The sequence below is a fragment of the Bombina bombina genome, chromosome 4 (assembly GCF_027579735.1).
Source record: "Bombina bombina isolate aBomBom1 chromosome 4, aBomBom1.pri, whole genome shotgun sequence".
Lineage (NCBI taxonomy): Eukaryota > Metazoa > Chordata > Amphibia > Anura > Bombinatoridae > Bombina > Bombina bombina.
In genome coordinates, this window is record NC_069502.1 from 345,655,276 (window position 1) to 345,672,355 (window position 17,080).

The window sequence follows — 17,080 nt, forward strand, 5'->3', positions numbered from 1 at the left end:
CAAGGTTTAAACTCCATGGCGGAGCAACAGTTTTAAACACAGGCTTGATTCTAGCTAAAGCCTGACAAAAGGCCTGGACGTCTGGATTTTCTGATAGACGCCTGTGCAACAAGATGGACAGAGCTGAGATCTGTCCCTTTAATGAACTAGCCGATAAACCCTTTTCTAAACCTTCTTGTAGAAAGGACAATATCCTAGGAATCCTAACCTTACTCCAGGAGTAACCTTTGGATTCGCACCAGTATAGGTATTTACGCCATATCTTATGGTAAATTCTTCTGGTAACAGGCTTCCTAGCCTGTATCAGGGTATCAATAACCGACTCAGAAAAACCACGTTTTGATAAAATCAAGCGTTCAATTTCCAAGCAGTCAGCTTCAGAGAAGTTAGATTTTGATGTTTGAATGGACCCTGTATCAGAAGGTCCTGTCTTAGAGGTAGAGACCAAGGCGGACAGGATGACATGTCCACTAGATCTGCATACCAAGTCCTGCGTGGCCACGCAGGCGCTATTAGAATCACTGATGCTCTCTCCTGTTTGATTTTGGCAATCAATCGAGGAAGCAGCGGAAAGGGTGGAAACACATAAGCCATCCCGAAGTTCCAAGGTGCTGTCAAAGCATCTATCAGAACCGCTCCCGGATCCCTGGATCTGGACCCGTAGCGAGGAAGTTTGGCGTTCTGGCGAGACGCCATGAGATCTATCTCTGGTTTGCCCCAACGTCGAAGTATTTGGGCAAAGACCTCCGGATGAAGTTCCCACTCCCCCGGATGAAAAGTCTGGCGACTCAAGAAATCCGCCTCCCAGTTCTCCACTCCCGGGATGTGGATTGCTGACAGGTGGCAAGAGTGAGACTCTGCCCAGCGAATTATCTTTGATACTTCCATCATTGCTAGGGAGCTTCTTGTCCCTCCTTGATGGTTGATGTAAGCTACAGTCGTGATGTTGTCCGACTGAAACCTGATGAACCCCCGAGTTCTTAACTGGGGCCAAGCCAGAAGGGCATTGAGAACTGCTCTCAATTCCAGAATGTTTATTGGTAGGAGACTTTCCTCCTGATTCCATTGTCCCTGAGCCTTCAGAGAATTCCAGACAGCGCCCCAACCTAGTAGGCTGGCGTCTGTTGTTACAATTGTCCAGTCCGGCCTGCTGAATGGCATCCCCCTGGACAGATGTGGCCGAGAAAGCCACCATAGAAGAGAGTTTCTGGTCTCTTGATCCAGATTCAGAGTAGGGGACAAGTCTGAGTAATCCCCATTCCACTGACTCAGCATGCACAATTGCAGCGGTCTGAGATGTAGACGTGCAAAGGGTACTATGTCCATTGCTGCTACCATTAAGCCGATCACCTCCATGCATTGAGCTACTGACGGGAGTTGAATGGAATGAAGGACACGGCATGCATTTAGAAGCTTTGTTAATCTGTCTTCTGTCAGATAAATCTTCATTTCTACAGAATCTATCAGAGTCCCCAAGAATGGAACTCTTGTGAGAGGAAAGAGAGAACTCTTCTTTTCGTTCACTTTCCATCCATGCGACCTTAGAAATGCCAGAACTAACTCTGTATGAGACTTGGCAGTTTGAAAGCTTGAAGCTTGTATCAGAATGTCGTCTAGGTACGGAGCTACCGAAATTCCTCGCGGTCTTAGTACCGCCAGAAGGGCACCCAGAACCTTTGTGAAGATTCTTGGAGCCGTAGCCAATCCGAATGGAAGAGCTACAAACTGGTAATGCCTGTCTAAGAAGGCAAACCTTAGATACCGGTAATGATCTTTGTGAATCGGTATGTGAAGGTAAGCATCCTTTAAATCCACTGTAGTCATGTACTGACCCTTTTGGATCATGGGTAAGATTGTCCGAATAGTTTCCATTTTGAACGATGGAACTCTTAGGAATTTGTTTAGGATCTTTAAATCCAAGATTGGCCTGAAAGTTCCCTCTTTTTTGGGAACCACAAACAGGTTTGAGTAAAACCCTTGTCCTTGTTCCGACCGCGGAACCGGATGGATCACTCCCATTAATAACAGATCTTGTACACAGCGTAGAAACGCTTCTTTCTTTATCTGGTTTGTTGACAACCTTGACAGATGAAATCTCCCTCTTGGGGGAGAGAATTTGAAGTCTAGAAGGTATCCCTGAGATATGATCTCTAACGCCCAGGGATCCTGAACATCTCTTGCCCAAGCCTGGGCGAAGAGAGAGAGTCTGCCCCCCACTAGATCCGGTCCCGGATCGGGGGCCCTCGATTCATGTTGTCTTAGGGGCAGCAGCAGGTTTCCTGGCCTGCTTGCCCTTGTTCCAGGACTGGTTAGGTTTCCAGCCTTGTCTGTAACGAGCAACGGCTCCTTCCTGTTTTGGAGCAGTGGAAGTTGGTGCTGCTCCTGCTTTGAAATTCCGAAAGGGACGAAAATTAGACTGTCTAGCCTTAGCTTTGGCTTTGTCTTGAGGCAGGGCGTGGCCCTTACCTCCTGTAATGTCAGCGATAATTTCTTTCAAACCGGGCCCAAATAAAGTTTGCCCTTTGAAAGGTATATTAAGTAATTTGGACTTAGAAGTTACATCACCTGACCAGGATTTTAGCCACAGCGCCCTACGTGCCTGAATGGCGAATCCTGAGTTCTTAGCCGTAAGTTTGGTTAAATGTACTACGGCCTCCGAAATGAATGAATTAGCTAGTTTAAGGACTCTAAGCCTGTCCGTAATGTCGTCCAGCGTAGCTGAACTAAGGTTCTCTTCCAGAGACTCCATCCAAAATGCTGCCGCAGCCGTAATCGGCGCGATGCATGCAAGGGGTTGCAATATAAAACCTTGTTGAACAAACATTTTCTTAAGGTAACCCTCTAATTTTTTATCCATTGGATCTGAAAAAGCACAGCTATCCTCCACCGGGATAGTGGTACGCTTAGCTAAAGTAGAAACTGCTCCCTCCACCTTAGGGACCGTTTGCCATAAGTCCCGTGTGGTGGCGTCTATTGGAAACATCTTTCTAAATATTGGAGGGGGTGAGAACGGCACACCGGGTCTATCCCACTCCTTAGTAACAATTTCAGTTAGTCTCTTAGGTATAGGAAAAACGTCAGTACTCGCCGGTACCGCAAAGTATTTATCCAACCTACACAATTTCTCTGGTATTGCAACAGTGTTACAATCATTAAGAGCCGCTAAAACCTCCCCTAGTAATACACGGAGGTTCTCCAATTTAAATTTAAAATTTGAAATATCTGAATCCAATCTGTTTGGATCAGAACCGTCACCCACAGAATGAAGCTCTCCGTCCTCATGCTCTGCAAGCTGTGACGCAGTATCCGACATGGCTCTAGTATTATCAGCGCACTCTGTTCTCACCCCAGAGTGATCACGCTTGCCCCTTAGTTCTGGTAATTTAGCCAAAACTTCAGTCATAACAGTAGCCATATCTTGTAATGTTATCTGTAATGGCCGCCCAGATGTACTAGGCGTCACAATATCACGCACCTCCCGGGCGGGAGATGCAGGTACTGACACGTGAGGCGAGTTAGTCGGCATAACTCTCCCCTCGCTGTTTGGTGAAATTTGTTCAATTTGTACAGATTGGCTTTTATTTAAAGTAGCATCAATACAGTTAGTACATAAATTTCTATTGGGCTCCACCTTGGCATTGGAACAAATGACACAGGTATCTTCCTCTGAATCAGACATGTTTAACACACTAGCAAATAAACTTGCAACTTGGTTACAATCTTATTTAACAAAAACGTACTGTGCCTCAAAGAAGCACTAAACGATTAAATGACAGTTGAAATAATGAACTGAAAAACTGTTATAGCATCAATCCTTGAAAACAACACAACTTTTAGCAAAGGTTTGTTCCCATTAGTAAAGTAACAATAATTAAATTTGAAACGTAAAAATTACAGAGCAACGTTTTTAATCACAGTCAATATATAAGTCTCACAGCTCTGCTGAGAGAATCTACCTCCCTTCAAAGAAGTTTGAAGACCCCTGAGTTCTGTTAGATATGAACCGGATCATGCAGGAAATACAAGAGTAACTGACTGGAAATTTTTGATGCGTAGCAAAGAGCGCCAAAAACGGCCCCTCCCCCTCACACACAGCAGTGAGAGAGAAACGAAACTGTCACAATTAAAACAAGCAGCTGCCAAGTGGAAAAATAATGCCCAAACATTTATTCACTCAGTACCTCAGAAAATGCAAACGATTCTACATTCCAGCAAAAACGTTTAACATAATAAATACCTATTAAAAGGTTTAATGTACTTTTTACAGAGTAATTCCAGTGAAGTACCATCCCCAGAATACTGAAGTGTAGAGTATACATACATGTTATTATAACGGTATGGCAGGATTTTCTCATCAATTCCATTCAGAAAATAAAAACTGCTACATACCTCAATGCAGATTCATCTGCCCGCTGTCCCCTGATCTGAAGCTTTTACCTCCCTCAGATGGCCGAGAAACAGCAATATGATCTTAACTACTCCGGTTAAAATCATAGTAAAAAACTCTGGTAGATTCTTCTTCAAACTCTGCCAGAGAGGCAATAACACGCTCCGGTGCTATTGTAAAATAACAAACTTTTGATTGAAGTTATAAAAACTAAGTATAATCACCATAGTCCTCTCACACATCCTATCTAGTCGTTGGGTGCAAGAGAATGACTGGGAGTGACGTAGAGGGGAGGAGCTATATGCAGCTCTGCTGGGTGAATCCTCTTGCATTTCCTGTTGGGGAGGAGTTATATCCCAGAAGTAATGATGACCCGTGGACTGATCACACATAACAGAAGAAAGAGTAGATAATTCAGAGACTCTTCTGGCAGAAGAGATGGCCAAAAGAAACAAAACTTTCCAAGAAAGTAATATAACGACCAAAGAATGCATGGGTTCAAAAGGAGAAGCTTGAAGAGCCCCCAGAACCAAATTCAAACTCCAAAGAGGAGAAATTGACTTAATGACAGGTTTTATACGAACCAAAGCTTGTACAAAACAATGAATATCAGGAAGATTAGCAATCCTTCTGTGAAAAAGAACAGAAAGAGCAGAGATTTGTCTTTCAAGAAACTTGCGGACAAACCTTTATCTAAACCATCCTGAAGAAATATAAGTCTTCCAGACTCTATAATATATCTCTCTAGATACAGATTTACGAGCCTGTCACATAGTATCAATCACAGAGTCAGAGAAACCTCTTTGACCAAGAATCAAGCGTTCAAACTCCACACCTTAAAATTAAGGTTTTGAGATCCTGATGGAAAAAAGAACCTTGAGACAGAAAGACTGATCTTAACGGAAGAGTCCACAGCTGGCAAGAGGCCATCCGGACAAGATCCGCATACCAAAACCTGTGAGGCCATGCTGGAGCTACCAGCAGGACAAACTAGCATTCCTTTAGAATATTAAGAATACCCTTGGAAGAAGAACTAGAGGCGGAAAGATATAGGCAGGATGACACTTGTAAGGAAGAGATAATGCACCCACTGCCTCCGCCCGAGGATCCCTGGATAAATCGGAATATGTAGATACACATCCTGTAAATCTATTGTAGACATATAATGCCCTTGCTAAACAAAAGGCAGGACAGTCCTACAGTAACTATCTTGAATGTTGGTATCCTTACATAACGATTCAATATTGATAGATCCAAAACTGGTCTGAAGGAATTGACCTTCTTTAGTACAATGAAGAGATAAAATAAAACCCCAGCCCCTGTTCCAGAACTGGAACTGGCATAATTACTCCAGCCAACTCTAGATCTGAAACACATTTCAGAAATGCTGAGCCTTTGCTGTGTTAACTGGGACACGGGAAAGAAAAAAATCTCTTAGCAGGAGGCCTTAACTGAAGCCAATTCTGTACCTTTCTGAAACAATGTTCTGAAACCAGAAATTGAGAACGGAATTGATCAAAATTTCTTTGAAGAAAACGTAATCTGCCTCATACCAGCTGAGCTGGAATAAGGTCCGCACCTTCATGGGTACTTAGGAGCTGGCTATAGGTTTTCTAAAAGGCTTGGATATATTCCAAACTGGAAATAGTTTCCAAACTAATACCGCTCCTGAGAATGAAGGATCAGGCTTTTGTTCCTTATTGTGAGGAAAGGAACGAAATGATCATTAGACCTAAATTTACCTTAGATTTTTTATCCTTTGGGAAAAAAAAAATTCCCTTCCTTCCAGAAACAGTTGAAATAATAATTTATTACCCTGGAAAGAAAGGGAAAGCAAAGTTGACTTAGAAGACATATCAGTATTCCAAGTTTAATCCATAAAGCTTTTCTAGCTAAAATAGCTAGAGACATATACCTGACATCAACTCTAATGATATCAAAAGATGGTATCACCAATAAAATTATTAGCATGTTATAGAATAATAATAATGCTATAAAATTATGATCTGTTACTTGTTGCGCTAAAGCTTCTAACCAAAAAGTTGAAGCTGCAGCAACATCCGCTAAAAATATAGCAAGTCTAAGAAGATTACCTGAACATAAGTAAGCTTTTCTTAGAAAGGATTCAATTTTCCTATCTAAAGGATCCTTAAATGAATTACTATCTGTCGTAGGAATAGTAGCACATTTAGCAGGAGTAGAGACAGCCCCATAACCTTAGGGATTTTGTCCCAAAAAAACTCTAATCTGTCAGATGGCACAGGATATAATTGCTTAAACGTTTAGAAGGAGTAAAAGAATTACCCAAATTATTCCATTCCCTGGAAATTACTTCAGAAATAGCATCAGGGAGATTAAACACTTCTGGAATAACTACAGGAGATTTAAAAACCTTATTTAAACGTTTAGATTTAGAATCAAGAGGACCAGAATCCTCTATTTCTAATGCAATTAATACTTCTTTAAATAAAGAACGAATAAATTCCATCTTGAACAAATACAAAGATTTATCAGCATCAACCTCTGAGACAGAAACCTCTGAACCAGAAGAACCATTATCAGTATCAGAATGATGATGTTCATTTAAAAATTCATCTGAAAAAAGAGAAGTTTTAAAAGACTTTTATGTAAACTAGAAGGAGAAATAACAGACATAGCCTTCTTAATGGATTTAAAAAATAAAATCTCTTATGTTTATCAGGAACACTCTGAAAATTAGATGTTGACGGAACAGCAACAGGTAATGTAACAGTACTAAAGGAAATTTTATCTGCATTAATAAGTTTGTCATGACATGCAATACAAACAACAGCTGGAGAAACAGATACCAAAAATTATAGCAGATACACTTAGCTTGGTAGCTCCAGCAGTAGACAGCGATTTTCCTGTAGTATCTTCTGACTCAGATGCAACGTGAGACATCTTGCAATATGTAAGAGAAAAAACAACATATAAAGCAAAATTGATCAAATTCCTTAAATGACAGTTTCAGGAATGGGAAAAAATGCCAAAGAACAAGCTTCTAGCAACCAGAAGCACTGAAAAAAATAAGACTTAAATAATGTGGAGACAAAAGCGACGCCCTTATTTTTTAGCGCCAAATAAGACGCCCACATTATTTGGCGCCTAAATGCTTTTGGCGCCAAAAATGACGCCACATCCGGAACGCCGACATTTTTGGCGCAAAATAACGTCAAAAAATGACGCAACTTCCGGCGACACGTATGACGCCGGAAACGGAAAAGAATTTTTGCGCCAAAAAAGTCCGCGCCAAGAATGACGCAATAAAATGAAGCATTTTCAGCCTCCGCGAGCCTAACAGCCCACAGGAAAAAAAGAGTCAAATTTTTTGAAGGTAAGAAAAAAATGATTAATTCAAATGCATTATCCCAAATATGAAACTGACTGTCTGAAAATAAGGAAAGTTGAACATTCTGAGTCAAGGCAAATAAATGTTTGAATACATATATTTAGAACTTTATAAACAAAGTGCCCAACCATAGCTTAGAGTGTCACAGAAAATAAGATTTACTTACCCCAGGACACTCATCTACATGTTTGTAGAAAGCCAAACCAGTACTGAAACGAGAATCAGCAGAGGTAATGGTATATATAAGAGTATATCGTCGATCTGAAAAGGGAGGTAAGAGATGAATCTCTACGACCGATAACAGAGAACCTATGAAATAGACCCCGTAGAAGGAGATCACTGCATTCAAATAGGCAATACTCTCCTCACATCCCTCTGACATTCACTGCACGCTGAGAGGAAAACCAGGCTCCAACTTGCTGCGGAGCGCATATCAACGTAGAATCTAGCACAAACTTACTTCACCACCTCCATTGGAGGCAAAGTTTGTAAAACTGAATTGTGGGTGTGGTGAGGGGTGTATTTATAGGCATTTTAAGGTTTGGGAAACTTTGCCCCTCCTGGTAGGAATGTATATCCCATACGTCACTAGCTCATGGACTCTTGCTAATTACATGAAAGAAACTGGTTGGGAGATAAGGGGTTCTTGGATGAGAATACAGTGGATTATTTGAATGTGGAGAATCCAATAATATTCCACCATCTTCCAAAGGTACATAAATCCTTGACAGATGTACAGGGTCATCCAATAGTCAGTGGGATACGGTCACTTTTGGTACACCTGTCCCAGTGGCTTGACTCACTACTACAACCATTGGTTACATCCCTACCTTCATATGTCAGGGATACGAAACATGTCCTAATGATCACACAGAATCTTGAGTGGAAAACATAATTTATGTAAGAACTTACCTGATAAATTCATTTCTTTCATATTAACAAGAGTCCATGAGCTAGTGACGTATGGGATATACATTCCTACCAGGAGGGGCAAAGTTTCCCAAACCTTAAAATGCCTATAAATACACCCCTCACCACACCCACAAATCAGTTTAACGAATAGCCAAGAAGTGGGGTGATAAGAAAAAGTGCGAAGCATATAAAATAAGGAATTGGAATAATTGTGCTTTATACAAAAAAATCATAACCACCACAAAAAAGGGTGGGCCTCATGGACTCTTGTTAATATGAAAGAAATGAATTTATCAGGTAAGTTCTTACATAAATTATGTTTTCTTTCATGTAATTAACAAGAGTCCATGAGCTAGTGACGTATGGGATAATGACTACCCAAGATGTGGATCTTTCCACACAAGAGTCACTAGAGAGGGAGGGATAAAATAAAGACAGCCAATTCCTGCTGAAAATAATCCACACCCAAAATAAAGTTTAACAAAAAACATAAGCAGAAGATTCAAACTGAAACCGCTGCCTGAAGAACTTTTCTACCAAAAACTGCTTCAGAAGAAGAAAATACATCAAAATGGTAGAATTTGGTAAAAGTATGCAAAGAAGACCAAGTTGCTGCTTTGCAGATCTGGTCAACCGAAGCTTCATTCCTAAACGCCCAGGAAGTAGATACTGACCTAGTAGAATGAGCTGTAATTCTTTGAGGCGGAGTTTTACCCGACTCAACATAGGCAAGATGAATTAAAGATTTCAACCAAGATGCCAAAGAAATGGCAGAAGCTTTCTGGCCTTTCCTAGAACCGGAAAAGATAACAAATAGACTAGAAGTCTTACGGAAAGATTTCGTAGCTTCAACATAATATTTCAAAGCTCTAACAACATCCAAAGAATGCAATGATTTCTCCTTAGAATTCTTAGGATTAGGACATAATGAAGGAACCACAATTTCTCTACTAATGTTGTTGGAATTCACAACTTTAGGTAAAAATTCAAAAGAAGTTCGCAACACCGCCTTATCCTGATGAAAAATCAGAAAAGGAGACTCACACGAAAGAGCAGATAATTCAGAAACTCTTCTAGCAGAAGAGATGGCCAAAAGGAACAAAACTTTCCAAGAAAGTAATTTAATGTCCAATGAATGCATAGGTTCAAACGGAGGAGCTTGAAGAGCTCCCAGAACCAAATTCAAACTCCAAGGAGGAGAAATTGACTTAATGACAGGTTTTATACGAACCAAAGCTTGTACAAAACAATGAATATCAGGAAGAATAGCAATCTTTCTGTGAAAAAGAACAGAAAGAGCAGAGATTTGTCCTTTCAAAGAACTTGCGGACAAACCCTTATCCAAACCATCCTGAAGAAATTGTAAAATTCTCGGTATTCTAAAATAATGCCAAGAAAAATGATGAGAAAGACACCATGAAATATAAGTCTTCCAGACTCTATAATATATCTCTCGAGATACAGATTTACGAGCCTGTAACATAGTATTAATCACGGAGTCAGAGAAACCTCTATGACCAAGAATCAAGCGTTCAATCTCCATACCTTTAAATTTAAGGATTTCAGATCCGGATGGAAAAAAGGACCTTGTGACAGAAGGTCTGGTCTTAACGGAAGAGTCCATGGCTGGCAAGATGCCATCCGGACAAGATCCGCATACCAAAACCTGTGAGGCCATGCCGGAGCTATTAGCAGAACAAACGAGCATTCCCTCAGAATCTTGGAGATTACTCTTGGAAGAAGAACTAGAGGCGGAAAGATATAGGCAGGATGATACTTCCAAGGAAGTGATAATGCATCCACTGCCTCCGCCTGAGGATCCCTGGATCTGGACAGATACCTGGGAAGTTTCTTGTTTAGATGAGAGGCCATCAGATCTATCTCTGGGAGCCCCCACAAATGAACAATCTGAAGAAATACCTCTGGGTGAAGAGACCATTCGCCCGGATGCAACGTTTGGCGACTGAGATAATCCGCTTCCCAATTGTCTACACCTGGGATATGAACCGCAGAGATTAGACAGGAGCTGGATTCCGCCCAAACCAAAATTCGAGATACTTCTTTCATAGCCAGAGGACTGTGAGTCCCTCCTTGATGATTGATGTATGCCACAGTTGTGACATTGTCTGTCTGAAAACAAATGAACGATTCTCTCTTCAGAAGAGGCCAAAACTGAAGAGCTCTGAAAATTGCACGGAGTTCCAAAATATTGATCGGTAATCTCACCTCCTGAGATTCCCAAACTCCTTGTGCCGTCAGAGATCCCCACACAGCTCCCCAACCTGTGAGACTTGCATCTGTTGAAATTACAGTCCAGGTCGGAAGAACAAAAGAAGCCCCCTGAATTAAACGATGGTGATTTGTCCACCACGTTAGAGAGTGTCGAACAATCGGTTTTAAAGATATTAATTGAGATATCTTCGTGTAATCCCTGCACCATTGGTTCAGCATACAGAGCTGAAGAGGTCGCATGTGAAAACGAGCAAAGGGGATCGCGTCCGATGCAGCAGTCATAAGACCTAGAATTTCCATGCATAAGGCTACCGAAGGGAATGATTGTGACTGAAGGTTTCGACAAGCTGTAATCAATTTTAGACGTCTCTTGTCTGTTAAAGACAGAGTCATGGACACTGAATCTATCTGGAAACCCAGAAAGGTTACCCTTGTTTGAGGAATCAAAGAACTTTTTGGTAAATTGATCCTCCAACCATGATCTTGAAGAAACAACACAAGTCGATTCGTATGAGACTCTGCTAAATGTAAAGACGGAGCAAGTACCAAGATATCGTCCAAATAAGGAAATACCACAATACCCTGTTCTCTGATTACAGACAGAAGGGCACCGAGAATCTTTGTGAAAATTCTTGGAGCTGTAGCAAGGCCAAACGGTAGAGCCACAAATTGGTAATGCTTGTCTAGAAAAGAGAATCTCAGGAACTGATAATGATCTGGATGAATCGGAATATGCAGATATGCATCCTGTAAATCTATTGTGGACATATAATTCCCTTGCTGAACAAAAGGCAATATAGTCCTTACAGTTACCATCTTGAACGTTGGTATCCTTACATAACGATTCAATAATTTTAGATCCAGAACTGGTCTGAAGGAATTCTCCTTCTTTGGTACAATGAAGAGATTTGAATAAAACCCCATCCCCTGTTCCGGAACTGGAACTGGCATAATTACTCCAGCCAACTCTAAATCTGAAACACAATTCAGAAATGCTTGAGCTTTCACTGGATTTACTGGGACATGGGAAAGAAAAAATCTCTTTGCAGGAGGTCTCATCTTGAAACCAATTCTGTACCCTTCTGAAACAATGTTCTGAATCCAAAGATTGTGAACAGATTTGATCCAAATTTCTTTGAAAAAACGTAACCTGCCCCCTACCAGCTGAACTGGAATGAGGGCCGTACCTTCATGTGAACTTAGAAGCAGGCTTTGCCTTTCTAGTAGGCTTGGATTTATTCCAGACTGGAGATGGTTTCCAAACTGAAACTGCTCCTGAGGACGAAGGATCAGGCTTTTGTTCTTTGTTGAAACGAAAGGAACGATAACGATTGTTAGCCCTGTTTTTACCTTTAGATTTTTTATCCTGTGGTAAAAAAGTTCCTTTCCCACCAGTAACAGTTGAAATAATAGAATCCAACTGAGAACCAAATAATTTGTTTCCCTGGAAAGAAATGGAAAGTAGAGTTGATTTAGAAGCCATATCAGCATTCCAAGTCTTAAGCCATAAAGCTCTTCTGGCTAAGATAGCCAGAGACATAAATCTAACATCAACTCTAATAATATCAAAAATGGCATCACAGATGAAATTATTAGCATGCTGGAGAAGAATAATAATATCATGAGAATCACGATTTGTTACTTGTTGCGCTAGAGTTTCCAACCAAAAAGTTGAAGCTGCAGCAACATCAGCCAATGATATAGCAGGTCTAAGAAGATTACCTGAACATAGATAAGCTTTTCTTAGAAAAGATTCAATTTTTCTATCTAAAGGATCCTTAAACGAGGTACCATCTGACGTAGGAATGGTAGTACGTTTAGCAAGGGTAGAAATAGCCCCATCAACTTTAGGGATTTTGTCCCAAAATTCTAACCTGTCAGGCGGAACAGGATATAATTGCTTAAAACGTTTAGAAGGAGTAAATGAATTACCCAATTTATCCCATTCCTTAGCAATTACTGCAGAAATAGCATTAGGAACAGGAAAGACTTCTGGAATAACCGCAGGAGCTTTAAAAACCTTATCCAAACGTATAGAATTAGTATCAAGAGGACTAGAATCCTCTATTTCTAAAGCAATTAGTACTTCTTTAAGTAAAGAGCGAATAAATTCCATCTTAAATAAATATGAAGATTTATCAGCATCAATCTCTGAGACAGAATCCTCTGAACTAGAAGAGTCCAAAGAATCAGAATGATGGTGTTCATTTAAAAATTCATCTGTAGAGAGAGAAGATTTAAAAGACTTTTTACGTTTACTAGAAGGAGAAATAACAGACAAAGCCTTCTTTATGGATTCAGAAACAAAATCTCTTATGTTATCAGGAACATTCTGCACCTTAGATGTTGAGGGAACTGCAACAGGCAATGGTACATCACTAAAGGAAATATTATCTGCTTTAACAAGTTTGTCATGACAATTAATACAAACAACAGCTGGAGAAATAGCTACCAAAAGTTTACAGCAGATACACTTAGCTTTGGTAGATCCAGCAGGCAGTGGTTTTCCTGTAGTATCTTCTGGCTCAGATGCAACGTGAGACATCTTGCAATATGTAAGAGAAAAAACAACATATAAAGCAAAATAAATCAAATTCCTTATAAGACAGTTTCAGGAATGGGAAAAAAATGCCAAACATCAAGCTTCTAGCAACCAGAAGCAAATGAAAATGAGACTGAAATAATGTGGAGACAAAAGCGACGCCCATATTTTTTGGCGCCAAATAAGACGCCCACATTATTTGGCGCCTAAATGTTTTTGGCGCCAAAAATGACGCCACATCCGGAACGCCGACATTTTTGGCGCAAAATAACGTCAAAAAATGACGCAACTTCCGGCGACACGTATGACGCCGGAAACGGAAATGAATTTTTGCGCCAAAAAAATCCGCGCCAAAAATGACGCAATAAAATGAAGCATTTTCAGCCCCCGCGAGCCTAACAGCCCACAGGGAAAAAAGTCAAATTTTTGAGGTAAGACAAAATATGATAATTTAAAGCATAATCCCAAATATGAAACTGACTGTCTGGAAATAAGGAAAGTTGAACATTCTGAGTCAAGGCAAATAAATGTTTGAATACATATATTTAGAACTTTATAAATAAAGTGCCCAACCATAGCTTAGAGTGTCACAGAAAATAAGACTTACTTACCCCAGGACACTCATCTACATGTTTGTAGAAAGCCAAACCAGTACTGAAACGAGAATCAGTAGAGGAAATGGTAAATATAAGAGTATATCGTCGATCTGAAAAGGGAGGTAAGAGATGAATCTCTACGACCGATAACAGAGAACCTTATGAAATAGACCCCGTAGAAGGAGATCACTGCATTCAATAGGCAATACTCTCCTCACATCCCTCTGACATTCACTGCACGCTGAGAGGAAAACCGGGCTCCAACTTGCTGCGGAGCGCATATCAACGTAGAATCTAGCACAAACTTACTTCACCACCTCCCTTGGAGGCAAAGTTTGTAAAACTGATTTGTGGGTGTGGTGAGGGGTGTATTTATAGGCATTTTAAGGTTTGGGAAACTTTGCCCCTCCTGGTAGGAATGTATATCCCATACGTCACTAGCTCATGGACTCTTGTTAATTACATGAAAGAAAGGTACATACTGTTGGATCACAGTGGATGTGATATCTTTATATTCTATCACATGAGAAGGGTTTCTAAGCCATTAGTTTATATTTAAGAAACTTTATTGAATATACTAAGGATTTTCAACAATATGTATTGAGGGTGTCCCTCTTTTTGTTGACCCATAATTTCTTTCAATTTCAGGGGGTTTACTATCTCCAGAGATGTGGAACAGCCATGGGAGCAAAATTTGCTCCTTCATATGCCAACCGATTCTTAGGTTGGTGGGAGTTCTTCCACATCTTTGGAGATAGGAACCCTTTTAGATCTTATATTCAAACATATAAGAGATTTATTGATGATCTTTTGTTTATATGGAGTGGCCCGAGGGATTATATACAGTTTTTTGTAGATTGGCTGAATGAGAATCAGGTTCACATTCGAGTGTTAGTTAACTACTGTCTATTATCTGGACCTAACTTTGACTGGTTCCAGAAATGGTAATATTACCACAAATGTTTACAGAAATCCAATATCTGGGAATTATTTACTCCATGGAAAGAGCTGTCACCCCAAACATACAGTTTCTGAGCTAGCCAAAGGGCAATTTACACACTTAAGAAGGAACTGCACAGAATGGCAAGACTATTGCCATCAGGCAGAAGAACTTGAAAAGAGGCTAAGAGAAAGGGGATATAATCGTAAGGATATAACTAGAGCTAGGAAACAAGTTGAGTCCAGACCAAGAGAGAGTCTTTTGCAGGGAAACAATGTGACAAATCACAACAAAGTTTTCAAGGGAGTTACATTTGTTACGGAATATAGTGCACAATTTCCACAAATAGAATCTATTGTCCACAAACATTTTCCTATTTTGGCAGCTGACGATAGCTTAGTAAATCTTGTAAAAGAAGGTCTAAGGTGTAGTTCAAAAAAATGTCCCACTTTGGGGTCCTTACTCTCACCCACCCAATTGAAAACAGCTAATAATAAGTCAAGTTTATGGATGAGGCATTTAGTAATGTCTAGGTGTGGTCATAGAAAGTACAGACCTAGTGTGAATATATCGATAAGACGAGGACCTTTACACCTCACATAACTGGGAAAACATTAAAAGTCTTAACTATATGTCAACTCAAGTTATTTACCTCATCAGATGTGAATCCTGTGGGGTACAATAAACAGCTCTCATGTCAAGGAACATTAAATCCAGGATCATGGAACATTTTTTTCTACGATTAGCCAGGGCTAGTCTTCCACCCCTCTGGTTCGACATTTTGTCGACACACACAATAGTGATCTTAGCACATTTAAATGGTGTGCTATAGAGAGGGTAACTAACCCCGAGAGGGGGAGGGGGGTCTGGATAGACTCTTGGTTAAATGAGAACTTTTCTGGATATTTAGACTTAAAACCAGGGTACCTGATGGCCTAAACTCCAGATATGATCTGATAAATTATTGGGAATAATGATCATCTATTGGTGATTGGTTATGGTACTTGGTTTGTCATAATGAGATATGAGTCAGTATAGAAATGCATTGAAACAAAGAGAACATTCTAACTTTAGAAAGTAATGAAGTAAATTGATCTATGTTTTTCAACAACAGTATGTATACTTCCTTTAATACTGCATTTAACATATAGTTTACAGAGCATGATAATGATAGTTTCTTGTGTAACCATGAAGTAATAGTATGAAAAGTTTTCTATCAATTGAGATATAGATATTATGACATTCTAAATATGTATATATGTTATATAACTAGAGATTTGTGAATGATTTAGATTGATACTGGTGTGATAGTCTAGGGGTATAGAAAATGTTAACCCTTTTTCATTGTCTCACCATTCATTATACACTATCACACTAAGTTGAGTGGTAGGCATAGAGTTTCTAGAATGAAGCGCAGTTTTCTTAACCAATAACAAAGTTTTAAACACTTTTTAAATGATTAGGTACACCAAGCTATGATTACGGCAGATTGCCGAAACGCGTAAGCCGGTTGTGCTGCGCTGTGCATTGTAATATATGCTGGCTGTTTTCCTATTTTTTAACCAAAGGAATAAATGTTATGTTTTATGAGAGCGAATTTTCTTCTCATTGGTTTACGTCAGACTAGTATCCAGTAAGGTGGCAGGGGTTTTAAGGGCTCTTGGAGTTTTGGGAACTTTGCCTCCTCATAGAGGGCAGGAGTATAATTCCCAGAAATAAAGGATCGTGGACTCTCACCACCATGAAAGAAATTAATTTATGTTGAAATTGTTTTTATTGTTATTTTACATATATAATATACATGAATAAAGAATTCCAGCAACTTAACAATTTTCTATATAGGTTGTCACTTTGTACATGTGAATTTCGGTAAAGTAATATAATATCAATTTGTCACTCATTAGGTTTTTGTTAAAGATGGTACATAGTTATTCTTTGTAATAGGACTCCCCACATGCCCCGGCCCTTTTTCTATGGTGTGGTTTGCGGAAGCGGTGTACCAGGTTTTACTATTTTTCTTTGGCTTCATAGTACATGATAAATGGTTCCCATTGCAACAGGAAACTCTCTTTGGCATTAAGAGATTCAGCGGCTGAACTTG